Below are 23,918 nucleotides of genomic sequence, written 5' to 3' on the forward strand. Positions count from 1 at the left end.
AAGCAATGCGCTGCGGGTGAGCCCGGGATGAATTGTCGGTAAGGGCTTAAATATATAAGCCCTTACCTGCAATGCATCCTAAAATGTGTAAAAATAAAAAAAAATTGCATTCTCACCTTCTGCCGGCAGCTCCGAGCGGCCGTCCTGCAGTGGGTGTCAAGGGGGTGTGAGTCAGACCTGCCCCCTGATTGGCTCAGCGCTGAGCCAATCAGAGGCATGCCTCACTCACACCCATTCATGAATTCATGAATGGATGTGAGTCAGACCTGCCCCTAATTGGCTCAGCGCTGAGAGGCAGCAGTCACTCACCCATTCATGAATTCATAAATGGGTGTGTGAGTGAAACCGGCCTCTGATTGGTCAGGCTGTGACCAATCAGAGGCAGATCATTCAGCAGGTGGGGATTTTAAAGCCCCGCCGGCTGAATAGTGCCGAGAAGCAGTTCAGGAGAACTGACAGCGGCCGCGGCTGGACTCCAGCTGCAGCGGAAAGGTGAGTATACAATTTTTTTTTTTTTTATTTTAACACATTTTAGCATGAATTGCAGGGAAGGGTTTATATATTTAACCCCTTCCCGACAATTCACCCCGCGCACGCCGGCAGCCCATTGCTTTCAATGGAGCGGCTGTATTGCCGCTCCATTGAATTCAATGGGCAAACATCGTTCTTCTGTGCCACAGCTGTTACAGCTGTGGCAGAGAAGAATGATTTGTCTTCTATATGTTCTCAATGGGGTCGGCGCTGCTGTTGCCGGCCCCATTGAGCGCATATACAGAAGCGAACAGGAATCGCAGATCGCAGATAGGTGCGATCTGCGATTTTTTTTTTTTTTTTTTTTTTTTTTTTTTTTTTTTTTTTTTGTCCTATAATTTTTCGGACGAGCGCATAAAAAGCGCTCATGTGTCCGATACCATTGCAAAGCAATGGTCTTATAAAATCGCCGAATGCATGCGCATGCGCAAATCGCGGCAAAAAATGCCCGTCTGACTAAGCCCTTACTATGTTGCGGCCTTTTTTTTTTCTTGGCATTTTTCTTTCTTACAAGTGATTTGGTTTTTCTTTTGTCTTTTTTTTCATAGAAACATCTCTGGAAATACTCCAGAGCATTCAGAGATTTGCAAAAAACAAGTTATGGATTCAAAAAAGGGAAAAAAATACTTTAAAAAAACACACTGGCTGTAAGGCATTTCACATATATTTCTGTTGACCTGCAGCAGACCTGTCAAAACACACAAAAGTGGCATTTTGAAAAAAAAATGTTGTGAAACCAGCCATTAAAAGTGTATGGATTAAAAAAAAAAAGCCACTCAAAAAAGGTTGCAAAAAAAATATGATCGGTGTTTTTTTCACAAACAGCAAAAAAGCTATGTATGAACGAAGCCCGAATGAACCTTTCTGGCAGTAGCAGGTTGGTAATAAGTAAGTGTGTACAAAATTGGAATACAGTTGAGTCTGTGATGAGGTGTTTTTTGTTGTTTTTTGTAATATGGTTAGAGGTTGAGGTTCACTTTTGGCTCAAATCTCCTTTTATACCGTACAAATTTCTCTCGGTTGCCCTTTAATAACAGACCGCCTCTGTCCATATGTGAGGTTACTGACCTGGTGCCTATTCCGTTTTGTTAGCACAGGACAGAGGAGTCGGATCAAAGCTGTGCACAAGAAGAGATATTATGTCACCAGACTCGCACCTAACCAACCTGAACCCCACCACGCACTAAAGGGGGCAAGAATCACAAAACGGCAGTCTGTACATGGGTGCCCTGGCTTAGCTTACATCACTAGTCATGTTACGAAGGCTGTCTGAGCCTTTTTATGTAGTTACCTTCCCATCGTTGGCGCTATGGAGGGTTATTCCAGCACTCATTTGCATAGCCTCTTTCCCAGGGAACATTGCATGACCTATAAAACAGCCTACACCCTTGTGGTGCTCTCCCCAAGCAGAACCATTACCTTCCCCGACTGAGGCGTTACTGACACCCTTTATGTTAATATAGGGCAACAGAATTGGAAATGTCATTTGGACTATATCTGCAAAAGTGAACCAACCTGTAATCAACCTTCTCAATCCTTACTGTCCGTCCTTTCAAAGAAAAAAAAATCTCTATTACCCACAACCACACAGCGATTTCTAATCCTTCAGCGATTTGCAAATTTACGTCTTTGATAGAATCTTTTAAAATTTGCCTTAAATATCAAAATCCATGATCAGTGCAATGTAACCCTTTCTGAGCTGTGACAGGGAAGAAAGAGCAAACAATGGCGTAGATTTCACACGTCAGAAAAAAAAAAGTTTAAAAAAAATTGTAAATATTAGACTTTTTTTTGACATTTTTAAATGTGCTGAAGCCAGTCGAAGAATTGTTTCCAGGTGGAGTTAGAAATTTGTGAAAGTGATCTTTTCCTAATGCGGTGATATAGCCTTGATTTTTGTGTACTTTTGTGTTTTTTGTTTTATTTTATTTTTTTTAAACCACTACTTCAGGAGTATTTTTGCACTATTTCTTAAAACAAAAAAAACATTCACATTTCTCCAGCCAGTGGACATTTTCATATCAAGGGGTTTTTTTTTTTTTTTTGTGAAAACACAATCACTTGGCTGTGCCGGATGCCGACTCGTCCACCACAGTTCTCTGCCTTCTACAATAACCAGACTCCATGTTGTTTTTTATTGTACTGCAATATTCACTATGATTGTGTTTCTCCGGGTTGCTGTATTAGTTTCATGTTCTGTTTTTGTTCCATCATTACATCGCAGTTATTCATAGATTTAACCGGTTGTACAAAAAAAAATAAAAAGATGAAAATCTTCTATATAGTTTAAGACAAAAAAGTTTGTGGGAAATCTGAACCCGATGGAAGCTGTAAAGTTCATGTTTTAACATTTTGTACTTTAATAAAAGAAGAAAAACCGAATCTCCCCTTTTTATTACAGAAGTGAAGATTTGCTGTAACTATTTATTCATCGTATAATTTATGTTACTCTTTCCATCTTTTTGTGTTTTTTTTTTTTTTTTTTTTCTTGACAAAGCATTTATTTAATAAAGTTATGGATACGATTTTTAGAACTGTTTTTTAATTAAACACTGAACAAATTTAAATTACTTTATTTAAATGCATAAATGGGGGGAATAAAAACTGTCTTAGGGCTTACTCAGATACGGGCCGGGTTTTCACGCACGGCCGATATACGGTGTCTCTTTCTGCGGGGCAGACAGGCCAGGAGCACCGCACTGAGCTCCTGACACCTGTCCGCCCCTCGACACTATTTGCAATGGGAGGGCTGGGATGGGGGCGGAGCTAAGTTCTGCCCCCTCCCATTGCAAATAGTGGCAAGGGGCGGAGAGGGGCAGGAGCTCAGTGCGGTGCTCCTGGCCTGTCCTGCCGCCTTCCCCTGCAGAGCGGGGACAGCATATATCGGCCAGGTGTGAAGACCCAGCCCATATACGCACGTCAGATTAAGCCTTTAATTAGTGAATATTTCTTTAACTTTAATTTACTATTCAAAAAAAGACAAATTTTACAAAATTAAAAGTTGCAGGATTGACAACATATTGATCTTCAATGGGTTCATTTACATAGGTGTATTTCTGTTGGGCAAACCCCCTCCCCCCCCCCCCCCCGCAGTAGGTTCTATTGTCCTGTGCATTTGCGCACTAAGGGCTTATTTAGACTACCGTATATCGGCTGGGTTTTCACGCAGAGCCGATTATACAGTGTCCTTGTCTACGGGGGGTGGGGGGGGAGGATGGAAGAGCCAGGAGCAGGAACTGAGCTCCCACCCCTCGCCACTATTTGCAATGGGAGGGGTGGGGGCGGAGCTAAGTCCTGGGACTTAGCTCAGCTCCTGCTCCTGGCTCTTCCATCCTCCCCCCCACCCCCCGTAGACAAGGACACTGTATATCGGCTCGGCGTGAAAACCGAGCCAATATACGGTCATCCAAATAAGCCCTAAGGCTAATCTCGCACATGTGTTCAGCTGAAGGTCACTCGAAAGCACTGCATTTTACCGTGATTTTGAGCTGATTTCACCTTATTGTGATGGGTGATGGAGTGCGTTTAAACGTGAAAACGCTGAAAAACAGAACAGACAGCATTCGATTAAAATCAATGAGCGCTCGTATTGCGGTTAGCACGGTGCTCAGGACGTGGCGCTAATAGCGGTAAAAAAGTGTGGGAGTGGCCTTAAACTCCCCATAGAAGTTAATGGGTACGCGCAGATGAGCGTTAGGCCTTTTTCGCATAAGCCTTTTATCTTGGCTATTTTGCCGTAATAAAATGTTGGCCAAAAATCACCACCATTTTAAGCGTTGGATTTTCTTCAGAATGGCTTTTTTTACCCCCAAACATGAAATCAGCTGGCCGGAAAAGATAGCCAATACGCTGCCGATTCCAGCAGTGGCTGGAAGAGATGGGTCCCATAGAACATAGAAGCCTAAACTTCCTCCCCCTCCCTTTCCTGCCGGCTCCTATGGGAGCTTCTATTACCGGGATCAGCCGTACAAAAGGGAGGGGTAGAGAGTTTAGCATTACTAAAGTATCTCCCATTCCCCCCCCCCCCCCCCCCCCCCCCCCGCAAATAAGCATATGTCTGTGTGCAGCCAGCCTAATGCAGGGTTTCAGGGTACTTTTCATATGAGTTGAGTGTTTACGCACTCCGCACCCAAAAACGCAAAAAAATCTGCACTAAAATCTTCATGTCTACACGGGGCTTCTGGAGCCTAAATCCACAGCAGCATATTCCATTCACATCTGTGTTGGTGGTTCCATTCAAAGCCTCCGGCGCAGATCTGGCATGAAATGCCGGCTGAACAATTATGTATGCAGGACTTTCATCCGGTAAACACGCCAGACTGGCGCAGGAAGCGAGCAAACTCCGTTATAGTCGGACTCCGTTCAGCAACGGTTGGTTCCGTTATGGGATCCATTCATCTAGAGGCTTCCGTTATGGGAGCGGGAAAACAGAATCCGTAGCGCAGCTTTGATTTTAGCCTGAGCTGCGTGTCTGGGGGTGGATTGTAGAAATATCCTGCTTGTGCGCCGCGCCCTCCGCTTATGTTCACACTCTACAAGCCGCATCGCTGCTGCTGATTTTTGCTGGGGGACGATTTCCGCATCTACAGCGCTCCCCTCACCTCAGGATTCTTTGCGCTTCCAGCACTAAGAGTGTAGGTCACCCGATGGCCGCTAGTTAGTTCATGGGCTGCTGGTGAAGTGATGCTGGAGTGGCGCGCTGGGGGCTTCTTTCCTGTGTTTTTTTTTCCTGAGCTTAATTAGTGGTGAAATTTCCCGTTCACACGATTGGGAGCGGCATGTTACAGCAAAAAAAAGTGTTGCTGCTCTGGGAGAAGAGAGATGAAGGAAAGCCCCGGGGGAACCCCCCTCTCAGTGGGGCTTCCCTTCATCACAGCAGGACTGGAGGGATATCCCCAGCACCACAGATGCTGGGGTTCACCTGCAGGGGAGAAGAAGGAATTCCCCCGTAGCGCAGATGGCGGGGTTCACCTGCAGGGGAGAAGGAATTCCCCCATTGCGCAGATGGCGAGGTTCACCTACAGGGGAACCTCGGCATCGTCGTTGCTGGGGAATTAATCTCCCTTGGCCAAACGCCTCGCATAGTCTCCCATAGAAGTCTATGGAGGTTTCTGTGATTTTCTGCCACAAGATAGGTCAAGACCTATTTTATCACGCAGCGGGGCATTTCAGTCGCTGAATTCTGTCGCTGATGTCCTATCTTGCAGTTTGTGTGTTGCGATGCAATAAAAAGGAGACTACATGGGAAAACGTGGGAGATTTAAAAAAAATGGAATTTTACAAAAAAGTAGGGCAGGCAGCGATTTTTATTTTCTCTCAACATCGCAAATGTGAAGAAAAGCATTAAAAATCACTGGTTTCATAATTCTGTTTTTTTGGGGTTTTTTTTTTTACACATACTCTCTCTTTACGCGAAAATCGACTCAGGGTGCCTTCTCATGCTGCAAGCTGAGTGACAAAGCGTGATTATGAAACCAATGAATTTTAAGGGTTTTATTCTCATTTGCGATGTTTTTGCTCCTGTGATGCTGCAAAAAAAAATTGCAGCATGCCCTATCTTTCTGCGATATCGCCCATTGCGTTCAGCAGCGGCCCCATTGAGAGCAATGGGAGAAGATCGCAATCTCCTGCTGCTGCTGTGACATCTGCAGCAGGGGATTCCTTCATCCCCGCGGGGAGTCCCCTCATCACTGAACACTGTCACCGCAGCGGCAGGACATCCAGGGGTTCTTAGAAGGTTTGCGAGAGCCCTAAGGGTGCCATCACATTTGCGATAAAATCACACTATACGAGAGAGTGAAAGCGCAGAATTATGTTGGGATGATGAGTCGTGTAAAGACGGCTCACCAGGCAACCGCCACACCCAAGTACACCAATCTAATTGCAAGAGGGTGTACTGTGATTCAGCTGTCCACAACACTTGTATCCACTCACTTATGGTCCAAGCCCCATTGCAGGCGCCGCTGTGATGTGGTTTGCATCCGCTTGTCCATGGTAACCCTTTACATGCAGTTCCCTATGGAGAGTTCTGGAGCTAATAGATGTCCCAATGGTCTGCGAGACCCCCTGAGTGAGGGCAGACGATGTGCGTGATGTCTTCACAGATCCTACAAGGCTTCGTTGCCCGCGTTACGTCAGTTCACGAGGTCTCCTCCAACATGGCCGGACCGCACACACCGGATGGTTTCCACTTCTGAATAATATGGCAAACAGTTGGAAGGTACAAAACTGCTGCAATGTCCCGTACTGATTAGTTGGTGACATCCCATCACCAGACCCCGTTGTCCGCTCTACACCTGGTGACATCCCACCACTAGACCCCGTTGTCAGCGCTACACCTGGTGACATCCCCCCACCAGACCCCGTTGTCAGCTCTACACCTGGTGATATCCCCCCACCAGACCCCGTTGTCAGCTCTACACCTGGTGATATCCCATCACTAGACCCAGTTGTCAGCTCTACACCTTGTGGCATCCCACCACCAGACCCCATTGTCAGCTCTACACCTGGTGACACCCATTACCAGACCCCATTGTCAGCTGTACACCTGGTGACATCCCACCGCCAGACGCCGTTGTCAGCTCTGCACCTGGTGACATCCCACCAGACCTCGTTGTCAGCTCTACATCTGGTGACATTCCCCACCAGACCCCATTGTCAGCTCTACACCTGGTGACATCCCCCCACCAGACCCTGTTGTCAGCTTTACATCTGGTGACATCCCCCCACCAGACCCCATTGTCAGCTCTACGGCTGGTGACATCCCACCACCAGACCCCGTTGTCAGCTCTACCCCTGGTGAAACCCATCACCAGACCCCATTGTTAGCTCTACACCTGGTGACATCCCCCCACCAGACCCCGTTGTCAGCTCTTCACTGGGTGACATCCCTCCACCAGACCCCCGATGTCAGCTCTACACCTGGCGACATCCCCCCACCCGACCCCGCTGTCAGCTCTACACCTGGTGACATCCCACCACCAGACCCCCGTTGTCAGCTCTACACCTGGTGACATCCCACCACCAGACCCCATTGTCAGCTCTACACCTGGTGACACCCATCACCAGACCCCATTGTCAGCTCTACACCTGGTGACATCCCACCGCCAGACCCCGTTGTCAGCTCTGCACCTGGTGACATCCCACCAGACCTCGTTGTCAGCTCTACATCTGGTGACATTCCCCACCAGACCCCATTGTCAGCTCTACGGCTGGTGACATCCCCCCCACCAGACCCCGTTGGCAGCTCTACGGCTGGTGACATCCCACCACCAGACCCCGTTGGCAGCTCTACGGCTGGTGACATCCCCCCGCCAGACCCCATTGTCAGCTCTACACCTGGTGACATCCGCCCGCCAGACCCCCGCTGTCAGCTCTACACCTGGTGACATCCCATCATCCCATCAGCAGACCACGTTGTCAGCTCTACACCTGGTGACACCCATCACCAGACCCCATTGTTAGCTCTACACCTTGAGGCATCCCCCCACCAGACCCCGTTGTCAGCTCTACACCTGGAGACATTCCCCCACCAGACCCCGTTTTGTGAAAGCACGTGAAGATGCAGAATTATGAAAGCCATGGTCTTCAATGGCTTAATTCCCAATTGCGATTTTTCCTGTCCTGCGATGTTGCAAGATATGGAAATCGTGGCATGCTATATCTTTCTGCATTTTGCAAAAAAAAATTTCTTGCCCATGTTTCCCTATGGAGCCTCCACTTTATTGCATCGCATGAACTTGCGATGTTCATGTGATGTGATGTTTTTTAACATTAGCAACATCTATTGCCATCTATCGCGCAAGAAAATCGCAAACGGCAGCGATGCGAGATTATTTTCAGGAAAAAGCATCTCAAGAACAAAAATGTGATTTTCTTGCGCAATATCGCGATTGCCAGTGTGAGGGCGTCCTCAGGTGAACATAACTAAGAGAATCTCCATGCTTTATTGCTCTGTTGTTTTCATCCTTGCATTCTGCTCAGATTATTTTCTCATTGTATCTTTCCACAAGGAGAGCTGAAGCACTTATGGTATACTGGAGCTATACTGCAGTCATCACTGGGGGAAGCTTACTGCATGCTTGAGCTATACTGCAGCCACTACTAGGGGGAGTTCCTGAGCTTATTGTATACTGGAGCTATACTGCAGCTTAAATTAGGGAGAGCTAGGTTCTTACACAACACTGCAGTCAACATTAGGGGTGCTAAGGAGCTTACTGCATACTAGAGCTATATTGTGGCCACAACGAGGGGGAAGCTTACTGCCTACTGGAGCAATACTACAGTCCTAACTAGGGGTTGCTTAGCAGATTACTGAAAATATATTGCAGCCACCACTAAGTGGAGCTTAGTGCATACTAGAACTATTCTGCAGCCACCACTAGGGGGAGCTCTTGAGCTTAGCATATACAGGAGCTATGCTACAGTCACCACTAGAGGGAGCTCTGGAGTAAATTGTATACTAGTATATGTAGAATTGGATAATAACACAGTATATTATCAATTTCTCAATTGAAGCAACATGCGATTTTCAAGTACGTTTAAAACGTGTATGAAATTCACATGTGCAGAGATACGATGTGTTTTTCTCGCATAACTCATCGCAATCGCAGGGAAAATAGCAAGTTTACAAGTATGATATCGGTCCAAGAGCCTCGGACAGATAACGCACTTGACGACATAAATCCGGCCTAAGATCTTTATTTTGCGTTGCAATGAAGAATGGCGCCTTATAAATGTATCACAGCTTGGTAAGGCCATGTTCACATCTACATTGGAAATAGCCGAAATAGCCAAGCGGCAGGATGGAACCCAGATGAAACCCATTGTAGCCAGTGCGGTCCATTCGGTGCAGTTCGGTGCTGAAGTGCAGCAGCTAATTCCACTTCACTTGGATGTGTTGCAGGTCTTTGCACAGCCTAACACCACAATCAGTGCACAGAAGGCAAGGGCTCACTCACATTTGTATTGAGGGTTCCATTTGGAGTCTCCATCACAGATTTCCATTAAAATCTAGAACAAAATGACGCTATTTCATCCTAGAAAATATGGAAAACCACGACGGAAACCAAATCGACTCCATTAGAATCAATCGGGTCTATTTGGTGCCTTTCGGTCAGTGAATCCCAGTTTCCTGCTCCTATAGTGGAGCAAGAAAAAGGAAACTGCAACACTGATGTGAACAAGTCCTAACACATGAACATGCAAATGTGACCCTGTGATCCACCAGCAACTACCCAGGGCCCAAATACCCTAGGGTAGAAATCCAGTGGAAAACTAAAGCCAATCAGCAATATTTAGCAGCATATGGCGGTATTATCTGGGACTTGTACTGAAGTATTGTCTGTGAACTATATGGAAATATCATCTGGGCTTTTTATGGGAGGAGTATTTGAACACTACATTTGGATAGAATATGGCAGTACATGCTCCTTAAATATTACTTTTATTTGAAGTCTATATGGCTGTATTATGTGAGTTTCAATTAGCAATATTATTTTTGGCACTATACATTATTGTAGTGGTATTATTTTGGAGAAATTATAAGAAAACTGCCAAGACATGGCAAAATTGGGGGAGACAAACTAATTAGCTTATCACTTAGCACCCTATAGAACTGTTTTAGAAAATCCAACAGAGGAGGGAGTGTTCTTTGAAATGGCTCTGGCTCATATAAGTGGGACCTTATGATGTAATCCCCATTCCTGAACAGTTCCTGCAGTGTGGTTGGGGGCATTATCCTGCTTAAGAAAAAGCCATTAGGAAATCTCGCTGCCATGAAGAGGGTCTTGTCTGAACAGTGATAGGTAAGCGGTGGGTGCAGGTCTTCCATCTTGTCTTCTACCTTGACTCCTCTCCTGATTCCCCTCCTAACTCCTCTACTGGTTCCTTTCCTAACTCCTCTCCTGTTTTCTTTCCAGACTCCTCTCCAGGTAGAATTCCTCTCCTGAAATCTCCTGATTCCTCTGCTGTCTTCCTCCTTACTCATCTCCTGTCTTCTATCCTGCGTCCTCTCCTGACTCCTCTCCTGATTGTTCTCCCACTACTTTCCTGATTCTTCTCCTATCTCCTTTTCTAATTCTTCGCCTGTCTTCTCATCTGACTCCTCCCCACTATTCTCATCTGACTCCTCTCCTGTATTCTCACCTGACTTCTCCTCTGTTTTCTCCTTCTGACTTTTCACCCTGACTTCTCTCCTGACTCCTCTACAGATTCCTCTCCTGTCTTCTTTCCTGATTTTTTTCATGTCTTCTCTCCTGATTCCTCTCCTGTCTTCTTTCTTGACTCCTCTTCTGTCTTCTTCTTTCTTGGAAAATATGGAAGACCATATTACCCTGACTTTATGCCTGACTGCTCTCCTAATTCCTCTTTTGATTTCTCCACTGACTCCTGTCTTGTCTCCTGAATCCTCTTCTGATTCCTTTCCTGACTTCTATCCCGATTCCTCTTATGACTCCTCTTTTGACTCATCTCCTGTCTTCTGTCTTGCCTACTCTCTTGATTCCTCTCCTGTTTTCTCTCTTAACACTTCTCTTGATTCCTCCCCTAACTCCTCTTCTGTATTCTCACCTGACTCCTCTCCTGTCTACTCCCCTGATACCTCTCCTGTTTTCTTTCCTGACTCTTCTCTAGTCTTCTTTCTTGACTCCTCTCATGAGTCCTCACCTGACTCTTTTGATTTCTCTCTTGTCTGCTCTCCCGATGCCTCTCCTGATTTTTCAGACTTCTAACCTGATTTCTCTCCTGAGTCCTGTCTTGATTCCTCAGCTGGCTCCTTAGATTCCTCTCCTGACTTCTCTCTTGAGTCCTCTCTTGGCTCTTCTATTGATTCGTTTCCTATCCTCTTTCCTGACTCCTCTCTTAATTTCTCTGACTTTTTGCCTTGACTGCTCCCCTGATTCCTCTCTTGATTCCTCTCTACAGATTCCTCTACTGTCTTCTCTCCCGATTCCTCTGCTGTCTTCTTTCTAGACTCTTCTTCTGTCTTCTTTCTTGACTCCTCTCCTAATCCATCTCTTGTCTTCTCTCCTGACTACTCTCCTGATTCTTGACTTCTCTCCTGATTCCTCTCTTGACTCATTTCTTGTCTTCTATCCTGCCTGCTCTCTTGATTCTTCTCCTGTCTTCTCTTCTAACTCCTCTCTTGATTCCTCTCCTGTCTTCTGTCCTGCCTGCTCTCTTGATTCCTCTCTGGACTCCTCTCCTAATTCTTCCCCTGTAGTCTCACCTAATTCCTCCCTTAATTCTTCTCCTGTCTTCTCACCTGACTTCTTTCCTGATTTCTCTCCTGACTTCTTTCCTGTATTCTCACCTGACTCCTCTCCTGGCATCTTTCTTGATACTTCTCCTATGTCCTCCCCTGATACCCCTCCTGTTTTCTTTCCTGACTCCTTTCTTGATTCTTCCCCTGACTCTTTTAATTCCTCTCTTGCCTTCCCTTCTGAGTCCTCTCCTGATTTTTTTGACTCCTCACCTGACTGCTCTTCTGATTCCTGTCTTGATTCCTCAGCTGACTCTTTTGATTCTTCTCCTGACTCATATTCTGTCTCCTCTCTTGACTTTTCTCTTGATTTCTTTCATATCCTCTTTCCTGACTCCTCTCTTGATTTCTCTTACTTTTTACCCTAACTGCTCTACTGATTCCTCTCTTGATTCCTCTCCTGACTCCTTTCCTGTCTTCTTTGTGGACTCCTCTTTTGTCTTCCTTCTGTACTCCTCTCTTGATCCATCTCTTGTCTTCTCTCCTGACTCCTCTCCTGATTCATTTTCTGACATATCTCCTGATTCCTCTCTTGATTCATCTCCTGTCTTCTCTCCTGATACCTTTCTTGCGTCCTCTCCAGACTCCTCCCTTGTATTCCCACCTGACCTTTCTCCTGATGCCTTTCTTGATACCTCTCCTGTCTCCTGCCCCGATACTTCTCCTGTCTTTTTTCCTGACTCATGTCTTGATTCCTTGCCTGACTCTTTTTTTCGATTCCTCTCTTGTCTTCTCTCCTGACCCCTCTCCTGATTTCTCTAACTTCTCACCTGACTGCTCTCCTGATTCCTTTATTGATTAAAGGGGTTGTCCCGAGGCAGCAAGTGGGTCTGTACACTTCTGCATGGCCATAATAATGCACTTTGTAATGTACATTGTGCATTAATTATGAGCCATGCAGAAGTTATAAAAAGTTTTATACTTACCTGTTCCGTTGCTGGCGTCCTCGTCTCCATGGTGCCGACTAATTTTCGCCCTCCGATGGCCAAATTAGCCGCGCTTGCGCAGTCCGGGTCTTCTGCAGTCTTCTATGGGGCTCCGTGTAGCTCCGTGTAGCTCCGCCCCGTCACGTGCCGATTCCAGCCAATCAGGAGGCTGGAATCGGCAGTGGACCGCACAGAAGAGCTGCGGTCCACGGAGGAAGAGGCCATCTTCAGCGGTGAGTAGAGAAGTCACCGGAGCGCGGGGATTCAGGTAAGCGCTCCGGTGAGCTTTCTTTACCTCCCTGCATCGGGGTTGTCTCGCGCCGAACGGGGGGGGGGTTGAAAAAAAAAAAAACCCGTTTCGGCGCGGGACAACCCCTTTAATCTCCTGAACCCTCTACAGATTCCTCTCTGGTCTTCTCTCCTGAATCCTCTTCTGTCTTCTTTCTTTACTCCTTTCCTAATCCATCTCCAATCTTCTGTCCTGACCACTCTCCTGATTCCTCTCCTTTCTTCTCTCCTAACTCCTCTCTTGATCCCCCACCCCCCACCCCCACTGGACTCCTTTCCTAATTCTTCTCCTATATTCTCACCTGACCCCTCTCCTGATTCCTCTGTTGAATCCTCTCTTGTATTTTTACTTGACTCCTCTCCTGATGCCTTTCTTGGTACCTCTCCTGATTTCTTTCCTGACTCGTCTCTTGATTCCTTTCCTATCCTCTTTCCTGGCTTCTCTCCTGATTTTTCTGACTTTTCACCCTGATTGCTCTCCTAATACCTTGTTTATTAGTGGGTAATTATGATTCGTTTTTAGTTTTTTTTGTTCGGACCCCAGTTCCATTGAGCACGATTTGTATTATTGAGTAGTGAGGTGCTGAATAACATACGGACACAAATATTTTACTTAACTTGTAGTAAACACTGTTATTATTCAATCAGACAGGGAGATGAGGTAATTCTCTTCAACACACTCAGTGAGTAACAAATAATATACAATTTGCAACAATGAAGGTACTTGTGTCTAACACGTTTATATACTCAGAACTTACTCTGCATTTCTTTTCTTCATCCCTCTTCATATTTACATCTCTATATCTCTTTATCTCCCTCTCTTAATCTCAGCTCTCTCTCTTATCTCTCCTCTACTCACTGTCACAGATGACTCTCCTTCTCTGTTTCTCAATGTTTCTCTGCATTCTCTTTTTTTTCTCCTGTCTCTCTCTTTCTCTCCTGCTTCTCTCTTGTTTCTCTCCTGATTCTCTCTTTCCTTCTCCTTCTACTGCTTGGCTTCTCATTGGCTTCAACTTGCTGCACTCGTTGTGTCTGCCTATCTATCACCCCTGTCACCTGACCAGTCTGTTTGCAGCCAATCACAATCTATTTGGTTGCTAGGCTATGTGCATCATCTGAGTCTCTGGGCATTTTTCTATCCTGTGCAGCTGAATAAAAAAATGACCTAACTGGTTGCTAGGCTACCTGCATTCCTTGTGCAAAATGACTAAACCCCTAGGGCCGGTTATTATCTTACCGGTCCCCACAACTGAACTATGTAATGCCCTTTTTCAGGCCACTACATCTTCTTTCTTGACTCCTCCCCTGATCCATCTCTTGATTCCATTCCTGACTTCTCTCTTGATTCCTCTCCTGTTTCTTCTCCTGTCTTCTTATTGGACTCCTCTATTAATTTCTCTCCTCAATTCACTCGTGATTCCCCTCCTAACTCCTCTCTTGATTCTTCTCCTGTCTTCTCTCCTGATTCCTTTCCTGACTCCTCTCTTGATTCTTTTCTTGTATGCTCATCTGACACCTCTCCTGTCTTCTCTCTTGACTCCTTTCTTCATCCCTTTCCTGTATTCTCTCCTGTCTTCTCTCCTAATTTCTCTCCTGATTCCTCTACTGTCTTCTTCCCTGATTCCTCTCCTGACTCATCTCCTGTCACTTTTCCTGACTCCTCTCCTTACTTCTTTCATAATTCCTCTCCTGTCTTCTTTCCTGACAGTGCTCTGGATTTCTCTGCTGACTCCTCTCCTGGCTCCTTTCATAATTCCTCTTATGTCTTCTTTTCTGACTCTTCTCATGATTCCTCTTCTGCCTTCTCTCCTCATTCCTCTCCGGTCCTCTCTCCTGACTTCTTTCTGACTACTCTCCTGTATTCCTTCCTGACACATCTCCTGATCCCCCTCCCTGGCTCCTTTCCTCATCCCTCTCCTGATTCCTTTCCTGTATTCTTTCCTGATCCCTTTACTGATTCCTCTCCTGAATCTTCTCTGATTTCTCTCCTGAATCCCCTCTAATTCCTCTCCTGACTCCTCTCCTGATTCATCTTCTATTTTCTTTCCTGAGTTCTCTCTTGATTCATCTTGTCTTCTCTCCTGACTCCTCTCCAGATTTCTCTCCTGACCCCTTTCCTGTCTTCTCCCCTGACTCCTCACCTCATTCCTCTCCTGGCTCCACTCCTGATTCTTCTCCTGTCTTCTTTCCTGATTCCGCTCCTGTATTCTTTCCTGACTCCTCTCAGGATTCCTCTCTTGCCTTTTCTCCTGACTCCTCTCAGATTTTTTTAAGAACAGTTCTACTTTTTTTATCTTCAAATTCTAATCCTGGGACACAATTCCTTGCTTGTCAACAGAAAATACAGCATGGCTGCATTCTACTATATTGCCACTAGAGGACACTGTAGTCTCACAGACATTGATATGTCTGCAACAAACATTTAAGGTTTCTAGGATGGTAACAGGGCTGCTAACTATGGAAGGTCACAGCACAGAAGATATGGAATGTAAAGCTGTGAATAGGGGTTACAGGGCGCCTTACCCTCACTAAACTTTTTGGAGAACACTATAGTTAGACTCTCCCCAGCCCAAAATGGCTGATAACAAGTTACAATAGATTGTATTCATCTGTCCTCAGTCTGATGTGTTTCATAACAGAGAATAAGAGATGATATTACTCTCAGCATGAGCTGGAGGGTGAGAGTTGCTTTGTACTTATATGGTGTTGCAGAACCTGACCAGTGCTTTACTTATCCTGCACTGAGCCTAGTTTTGTTATCCTCTATTCACAGCCGAAGCTGCATTGAAAATACTTTTGAGTGCCAATTGGAGGCCACCAGCAGTGTGCTGTCAGACATACTGTGCCCCACATTGTATCTCAGCACCTACATTCCGCTTTAACTTTGGAGGTGATCAGAATAGAACACACAAAAATGGTGCTAAAGGGGTTTTATCACTGAAGACATTATTCTCTATACACAGGATATCCAGAAGATAGGATATTAACCCAGGGGCCCCTACCATGAGGCAAACTGAGACTCAGAGGGGCGGTAGGTTGCCAGTAATTATTCTTTGCTGGCCATTAATGGCCGATAAAAAATAATTGCAAGCTGAGAGTCGGCCAAGCCTTAACACCATGAGCATTTCAGTCACCCAGTCTGCAGCTCCCGGTCCGTCACTGGTGGTTACTGCTGTAATTAGTTTGTGACCCCTAACCTCTCTCCCCAGCTTCTGCATTCCTGCACACAGACACTGGCCTGTACACAGCACAGACACAGAGGGGAGAAGTCAAGGGTCACAGCAGCAGTGACTGCTGGTGGACCAGAGCTGCAGGCTGGGTGAGTGAATTGCCTGTCGGGTCACTGTCGGCTGAAGGCTAATAGGAGGGACACTATTATTACTGGGGATCACTATTACTACTGGGACCAGTATGGGGGACACTATTACTACTGGGGCCACTATGGGGGACACTATTAGTACTGAAGCCACTATGTGGGACCTTATTAGTACTGGCACCACTAATGGGGTTGCTATAACTACCTGTGCCACTGTGAGGGTCATTATTACAATTTGGGCCACTAACGAAGTCACTATTATGACTGGGGGCACTAACAGAGTCACTGTTACTACTGGGGCCAATAATGGGACTGCTATAACTACTGGGGTCATTAAGGGGATCACTATTACTTTCGGGGCTACAAACAGGGGTGCTATTAATATTGGGGCCACTATGAGGGACAGTACTACTACTGGGGCCACTATGAGGGTCACCGTTACTACTGGGGCCACTATGGGGGTCACGTTACTACTGGGGCCACTATGGGGGTCACCGTTACTACTGGGGCCACTATGGGGGTCACCGTTACTACTGGGGCCACTATGGGGTCACTATTATTACTAGGGCAACTAGGGGGGAAACTATTACTACTGGAACCACTATGGTGTCACTATATTTACTGGGGCCACTAATAGGATCACTATAAATACTGGGGTTTACTATTATTATTGGGGCCACTAAGGGGGACTGTCACATAGGCGAGGGGAGGCTTAGATTGTGGAGTGATTGGTACCCAACTTCTGCCAAAATTCTACAGCAATCCGCCTAGCCGTGTGTTCAATATCACTGCTACCACCAATGTTTACAGGTGTTGCACCGAATGCTAATTACTAGAGATGAGCGAACGTACTCGGATAAGCACTACTCGTCCGAGTAATGTGCTTTATCCGAGTATCTCTCCGCTCGTCCTGAAAGATTCGGGGCGCTCCGCTGCTGACAGGTGAGTCGCAGCGGGGAGCGGGGCAGAGCGGGCGGGAGAGAAGGAGAGAAAGATCTCCCCTCCGTTCCTCCCCGCTCTCCCCTGCAGCTCCCCGCTCCGCAGCGCGTCCCGAATCTTTCAGGACGAGCAGAGAGGTACTCGGATAAAGCACATTACTCGGACGAGTAGTGCTTATCCGAGTACGTTCGCTCATCTCTACTAATTACCCACAAGTATGACTTTAGAGATATAGTTTCATGTTAACACGGATGAGGTTCACTAATTAATTGAAAGTTTAATTGTGCTTATGCAACACACCAGAGGGGCAACCCTGGGCACCTGGCTAACGTGAAGAGCTGGGAGGGATAAGTGCTGTTTTGTCACGGCGGCATTTACCAGGCTCTGGTCCCATAAAGATGACTCGCAGCCAAGGCCAGAGAAGGATCGCAGGCCAGCTTCGACACCCCTATGATAGGGAATGCCAATAAACAGGATGGGGGAAGTAGTAGTACTGATCACTCGTGACGCCACCGTTCCCACACACCGGTATTCTACGCACAGGAGAAATGACCACAGAGACTTGTGTATAGTACCTCAGGTCCCTAGGAACGGTTAGGACCCAGTATAACTTTTACTTGAATAATAAACTTTTACAACAGGTAATGCAGGTACCATTCACGTAAGAACATTAGCAGGCTATAGCTCAGAGGTAGGGAGGATACACAGGATGAATACAGTCCTACAGTCCACGTTAGCTGTATGTGACCTGTCCTGGATTGGGGTCACTCCAAAGGAGGAAGGGGGTAGGGGTCACTCCACAGACTATTATTAAAGAAGGCTTAGCCAATAAACACCCTGCACGGCAGGTGCGTGGGTGTCACAATAAAGTACCTCTGTGCAGTGATCCTAACTATGGATGGCCGCAGAGGAAAAGCCTGAAGTGTGAATTGGTACCTGTTTGGAACTTTTAATAGGGCTCTCTCTCTCTTTGATGAGGCACTGAGGGAGACACAGGTACTATTGGGGCCACAACTTGGGGCACTATTACTATCGAAGCCACTAGTAGGGGCACTATTAATATTAGCTCCACTATTAACATTAGGGCCACGAGTGGGGGCATTATTACTATTGCAGTCACTGAGGGAGCCACAATTGAGGGCACTATGACTTTTAGAGCCACTACTGAGGGCACTATTACTAGTGGGGCCACTGAGCGGAGCACAATTACTAGTTGAGATTGTGATATAGAGCTATTGATAAAGTGTCCCCCAACTATCCATATCAATTTGCCGTTCAGGACCCTGGAAAAGTTGAGTTGACTCAATGTTAATTCCGCCTTCCTACCTTGCATCTGCCCAGGTCTTTGATGTACAAGAGGCCAGGAAATCCTTTGTTCCAATGCTAATAAAACTAATAAGTGACAGGGGAATACTAATTGACCCCCCTGCTGGTGTGGATTGACACCTTAGATATTTTCTAAAGACATCCTGAGTGCACAATTCACATCAGAAAAAAATATTTTAATAAAAGGTATTTGGTCGTGTGTAGGTCCTAGTCCAATATAAAATATGTGTTCAGAATTGGGCGGCCCAGCTGAATAAAACGCATCCACATGCATTGAGGTGCGCCCCTCCAAACACCCCAAAATGGCATATCTGCGTACCTGGGCATAATTTACGTGTCATGCTTGATATCAATGAATAGATAAAATCATGACTATAAATATGCCGGGCCTATTTTCCCTATCGGAGGGCCTCCGGCCGAGATGTAGGGGTAAGGGGGAATTATGATATTTCAAAGCTCGTACAAGTCCAACACTCCTCTCTCCAAATGATCTCAGAAGGGGCAGGGAGAAGGTGTGTTCTAGGGAACCCTTTACAGTTTGGGGATCCACAGATCCAAATGGTCAGATCTTCGGAGATACGCCCAGCGTAAGGTGTGTCCCATTGTTTAAAGAAACTCCGCCAATCAGAACCTTGGGCCGTGTATCCTAAATCTGGTATTTTTTCTTTATTTTCTTCTGTTTGTTGTGCATGCCTGTATACCCTTATACTCCCCTGTAACAACCTCTCTGTATATCTTTTGTATATATATATATAAGAAAAGATGATATCAGAAGGTACGCATAAATACGTGGAAGGACACCGATGCTGATTAATGCTATGTGAATGTATAAACTTAAAATAGACAAATTCAATGATCCTCGAATTTAACATGTTTACTATATAACTTTTAGTGTCTCTCGATCTGGAGAATGCCGGGCGTGCTTCGCTTCGTCAGTTTCTACAATTTGAGCAGCCGCTCGTCGCTGGCGTTGATTCTCGAGTCGGCCGTTGGTTTGCTGCGGCGCTGCAGCTACTCGAGCGGCTGCTACTTTAAGTACGGCTGTTGTCCTCGGCCCAAACAGGTCCTTCGCTGCTCGGCATCTTATATCTAAAACACAAAATCTGTTTATTTGTGCCGTGACCAAATCCCCGGTTCTGGTCCAATTAGAGTAAAATTTGGCATTTTTTGTTGCCAATAGCAACCAATCATAGCTCAGCTTTCATTTGTTATTCTGTTAAGGTAAAATGAGAGCTGCGCTGTGATTGGTTGCTATATATTATACTGCTGAGGTAAAATGAAAGCTGCTCTGTGATTTGTTGCTATGAGCAACAGTATTTAATCCTCTTAGTGCTCAGGTAAAATGAAAGCTGCTCTGCGATTGGTTGCTATATATTATACTGCTGAGATAAAACAAAAGCTGCACTGGGATTGGTTGCTATAGGCACCAAATACAGTTTTTTACTGTTTGTTGATTGCCTGTTAGACAGTTTTGATAACTGAGGGACTGTGTTCATTAATTTGCTCCATGTATTCCTGTCTGGGGACAGATCATATTTGCAAACCGTTATCCACACGAACATCCAAGGCGGAATTAGGAAGGACAAAGTGGCCAAATGATTGGTGGCTCCACCAGGGTTAGACTGCGGCTAAAAAGCAGTCCTCACACACACATTTTCACCGCTCAGTCTGACTCTTCTAGTGGGAATTACTTGTTGGAAATAACCAGGAATACTAAATCCAGTACGTAGAATCCATTGGTGAAAGCACATTTGGGGGTTGCTGCATTAAAATTTAAGCAAAGGGAAAAAATGCAAATAAGGTTGCCAAGACAACAACATTTTTGATTTTTTTTAGCCTATAACCTTCTCTGGGTTGAGATTATACTATGTGCAAAATTTCATATCAATCGGTCGTACCATTTGTGCGTGATGCTTTAACAAACAGACAGATATTAACAAATATATAGAAGATATACATCTGCACTGCTAGTCTTTTTCTAGAATAAATCTACAATTTATTTGTTATTCACTGAAAAAGCCAAAAATACAATACCTGAAGGTCTGCAAAGCAGACACGGTCGCCATAGGCACGATCGCCATAAGGCAGGCACAATCGCCACCGGCACAATCGCCGTAGGGCAGGCGCAATGGCCTTAAGCCCTGAAGATATGTAGTCAGCCAGACAATAATGTGTGGAGGAGCAGCTTGTTCCTGGCAAGCTAATATGCAGTCACCCACTCAACCCAGCCCAGAATGGGGAGGAGTGACTGCATATACTAATAGCCTACACATGTGAACGATACCAAAGATGTCAGCCATAGATGGGTGGTGACCCACCATACAGGATATCAACCCTGGCTGATATGACAGCGGGTTGCCCTGTATCTCTAAAGTGGGCCACACTGGCTGACATCTTGGGCACCCCCACCAACTAGCAAACTACATACAAAAGTACTAATGCATACTAATAAAATGCGGGTGTTGGTACTGCATTTTGGCCAAAACGCATATCGTTGGTATCGTTTGGTATCGTTCACATGTGCAGGCTATTAGTATATGCAGTCACTCCATGTTTTTTTCTTTTTCCTCACCTCTGTGTTTTTACAATTTATTTGTCAGCCTTGTCTATTTTGAAACGAATCATAACTCCAAAGATTGTGTTCATGATTCATCATCTGGGTCCCAGCTTCGCTTTACAGCTGGTGATCATACCATATGTATGTGCGCGGCATTGTAGAGTGCTGTTAGACCGAAGCAGGAGGTGATCTGAGCTTCTAGTATGCATGCAGAAGTCTGGGAAAGCTGGGTACAGATCTACCTGTATTTTAATGACTCCAATCTTGCAATCCCACTTGATCAATCAAGGCTCTGGCGTGACAGTTGGTAGCAGTGACTACACTCCAAGTAGTCGATCCGTGAGTAAACGGGGACAGAGGCGAGATCGATCAGTATTGCTGCCCCTTACTCTACGTGACAGAGATCACCAGAATAACGGAGGTAAAAAGATACACCTTGATAAGCCCCGGCTCTAACCACCGGCCTAAACCACATCTCTTTATTATATGTCAACCCTAGACATGCGACAGTCTCTGTATACTGATCCCTAGCGATCACAACTTTGGGTGGACATGTGATCACTGCAGCCTATCACAGGCTACACATATTGGCGCGTCAATGCTATAAGTTGATATACAGAGACTGGTGATGGACCAGGGAAACATCGGCATGCGAGGGGCAGAGGAGTAGCAGAGTATACTGCGTGTTTAAATGATTATCAATTAGCAAAAGTGGATTGCATGACAAAACCCACGCGATTTGGTGGATTTCCTGCACATCTGCAGCAACAGTGAACCTGCAGTGCATTTCATGGCATTTTTATTCTATCCTCTTCCAGCCTTGTGTGTGGTTGGAGCGATTCTACAGATGTGCGTTCCCTTCTCCTGGGCGCCGTACACCGGAGGGTTTATGACATGACTCATGACGGTTTGTGCGCGGTTCGCTGCTGAGTGTACGGAGGATTATGCAGATTCAGACTTGCTGGAGGAATAAGGGTGCAGCCTGTCAGCTCAGGGGAACATCATACAGAGCCGGTGAGACACAGCTTGCTACCTCCATGTTACCCCATCCCTGAATATTGTCGGCTCGGTGAGTCCGCAAAATTTGGGATCAGTAACTGACAGGATTTCACCATCGACGATTATGCTTCAGTGTTGGCTGTTTATTAACAACACTAATACAGTCACTGGTTCCAGCCAAGCTGTAATGTCTCTTAGGGTATAACTATATGGCAGTATTATATTGGAACTATCTGGAGGTATTATGCGGTAACTCTATAGCAGTACTACATGGGTACTATATAGCAGTATTATATACAATCTGGCAGTATTATATAGTAACTATGTGGTAATATTATGTGAGAACTTCATGGCAGTATCATGGGGGAACTGTATGACAGTATTACATGGTAACTATACAGCGGTATTATCTAACTATATGACCATATTATGTGGGAACTATATGGTGGCTTTATATGGGAATTCTATGACAGTATTATATAGAAACTGGCTGTAATATATAATAACTACATAGCGGTATTATATGGGAGCTATATTCTGGTATACAAAAACTATACGGCAGTATTATGCTGAAGCTATCTGGCAGTATTATGTGGTAACTATGTAGCAAATATATGTGGGAACTATATAACAATATTATAAAGGAACTATCTTGTGGTATTATATGAGAACTATATGGCTGTATTATATATGAACTATCTGGTGTTATGTGCTAACCATGTGACAGTATTATATGGGACATATCTGGCGGTATTGTATGTAAACTATCTTATGGTATTATGTGGTAATTTTGTGGCAGTATTATGTGGGAACTATATGGCAGTATTATATAGCAACTATATGGTGGTATAACGTAGGAGCTATATAGCGTCATTATGTCAGAATTATATGACAGTATTAAATAGTAACTATCTGGTAGAGTTATGCAAGAACTATATAGCCGTATCATGTGTTAGATATATTGCAGTATTATATGTGAACTATAATGTGGTAGTATATGGGAACTATATGATAGTATTATATGGGTACTACAAGTCAGTATTATGTGGAGCTATATGGTAGCATTATATGGAAACAATATAGCAGCAAGAACTATCTAGTGGTATTTTATGATAACTAAAGAGCAGCATTATATGGGAACTATTAGGTGGAAGTATGTGGTCTCTTTAAGGGAATTTTGGGTTATTTGACTTATTTTTGATCTAGGGATAACCAGATCCCTAACAAATTGCTAACAAATGCTTTTGTTTCAAAGTCAATAAAATGACCACAAGTAATGTGTGAAAACTTTTATTCCGTGTCCTTATAAGTGCAGGGAGTCACGTTCTCCGGTACTGATAATCAAGTCAATAAACGTTATCAACATGCAAAAATTTCATCAAATTACAATTACAGATCAATACAGAGATCTCTCCAACCGTCCAGAAGGAGAAGAGAAAATCAAAAACTTCTCGTGTATGAGACAGACTCAAACTGGAAAAATAAGTGGTGCCGCCTAGTGGTCAATCTCTAGAATGCACCTCTCATCACATTAATTCCAATCATTATTGGGGTCGAGGGTTTTGAACTACCCCTTTATATTTAGCCAGGATTATCATGGGTGAGAGGAAACATTGAAAAGCAAGCCATGAAAATCAATGAGCATCAGCTGTTTCAATGGTCACCTGTGGACCTCCCAGATCCGTCTCAAGGAAGGGGTGCTGATTGTAGGACCCCATCTATTAGTTCAGCATTTCATTATAGGGATTTTGTAAAGGGACAATCTATAGCAAATAC

The sequence above is a fragment of the Eleutherodactylus coqui genome, chromosome 8 (genome assembly GCF_035609145.1).
Source record: "Eleutherodactylus coqui strain aEleCoq1 chromosome 8, aEleCoq1.hap1, whole genome shotgun sequence".
Classification (NCBI taxonomy): Eukaryota; Metazoa; Chordata; class Amphibia; order Anura; family Eleutherodactylidae; genus Eleutherodactylus; species Eleutherodactylus coqui.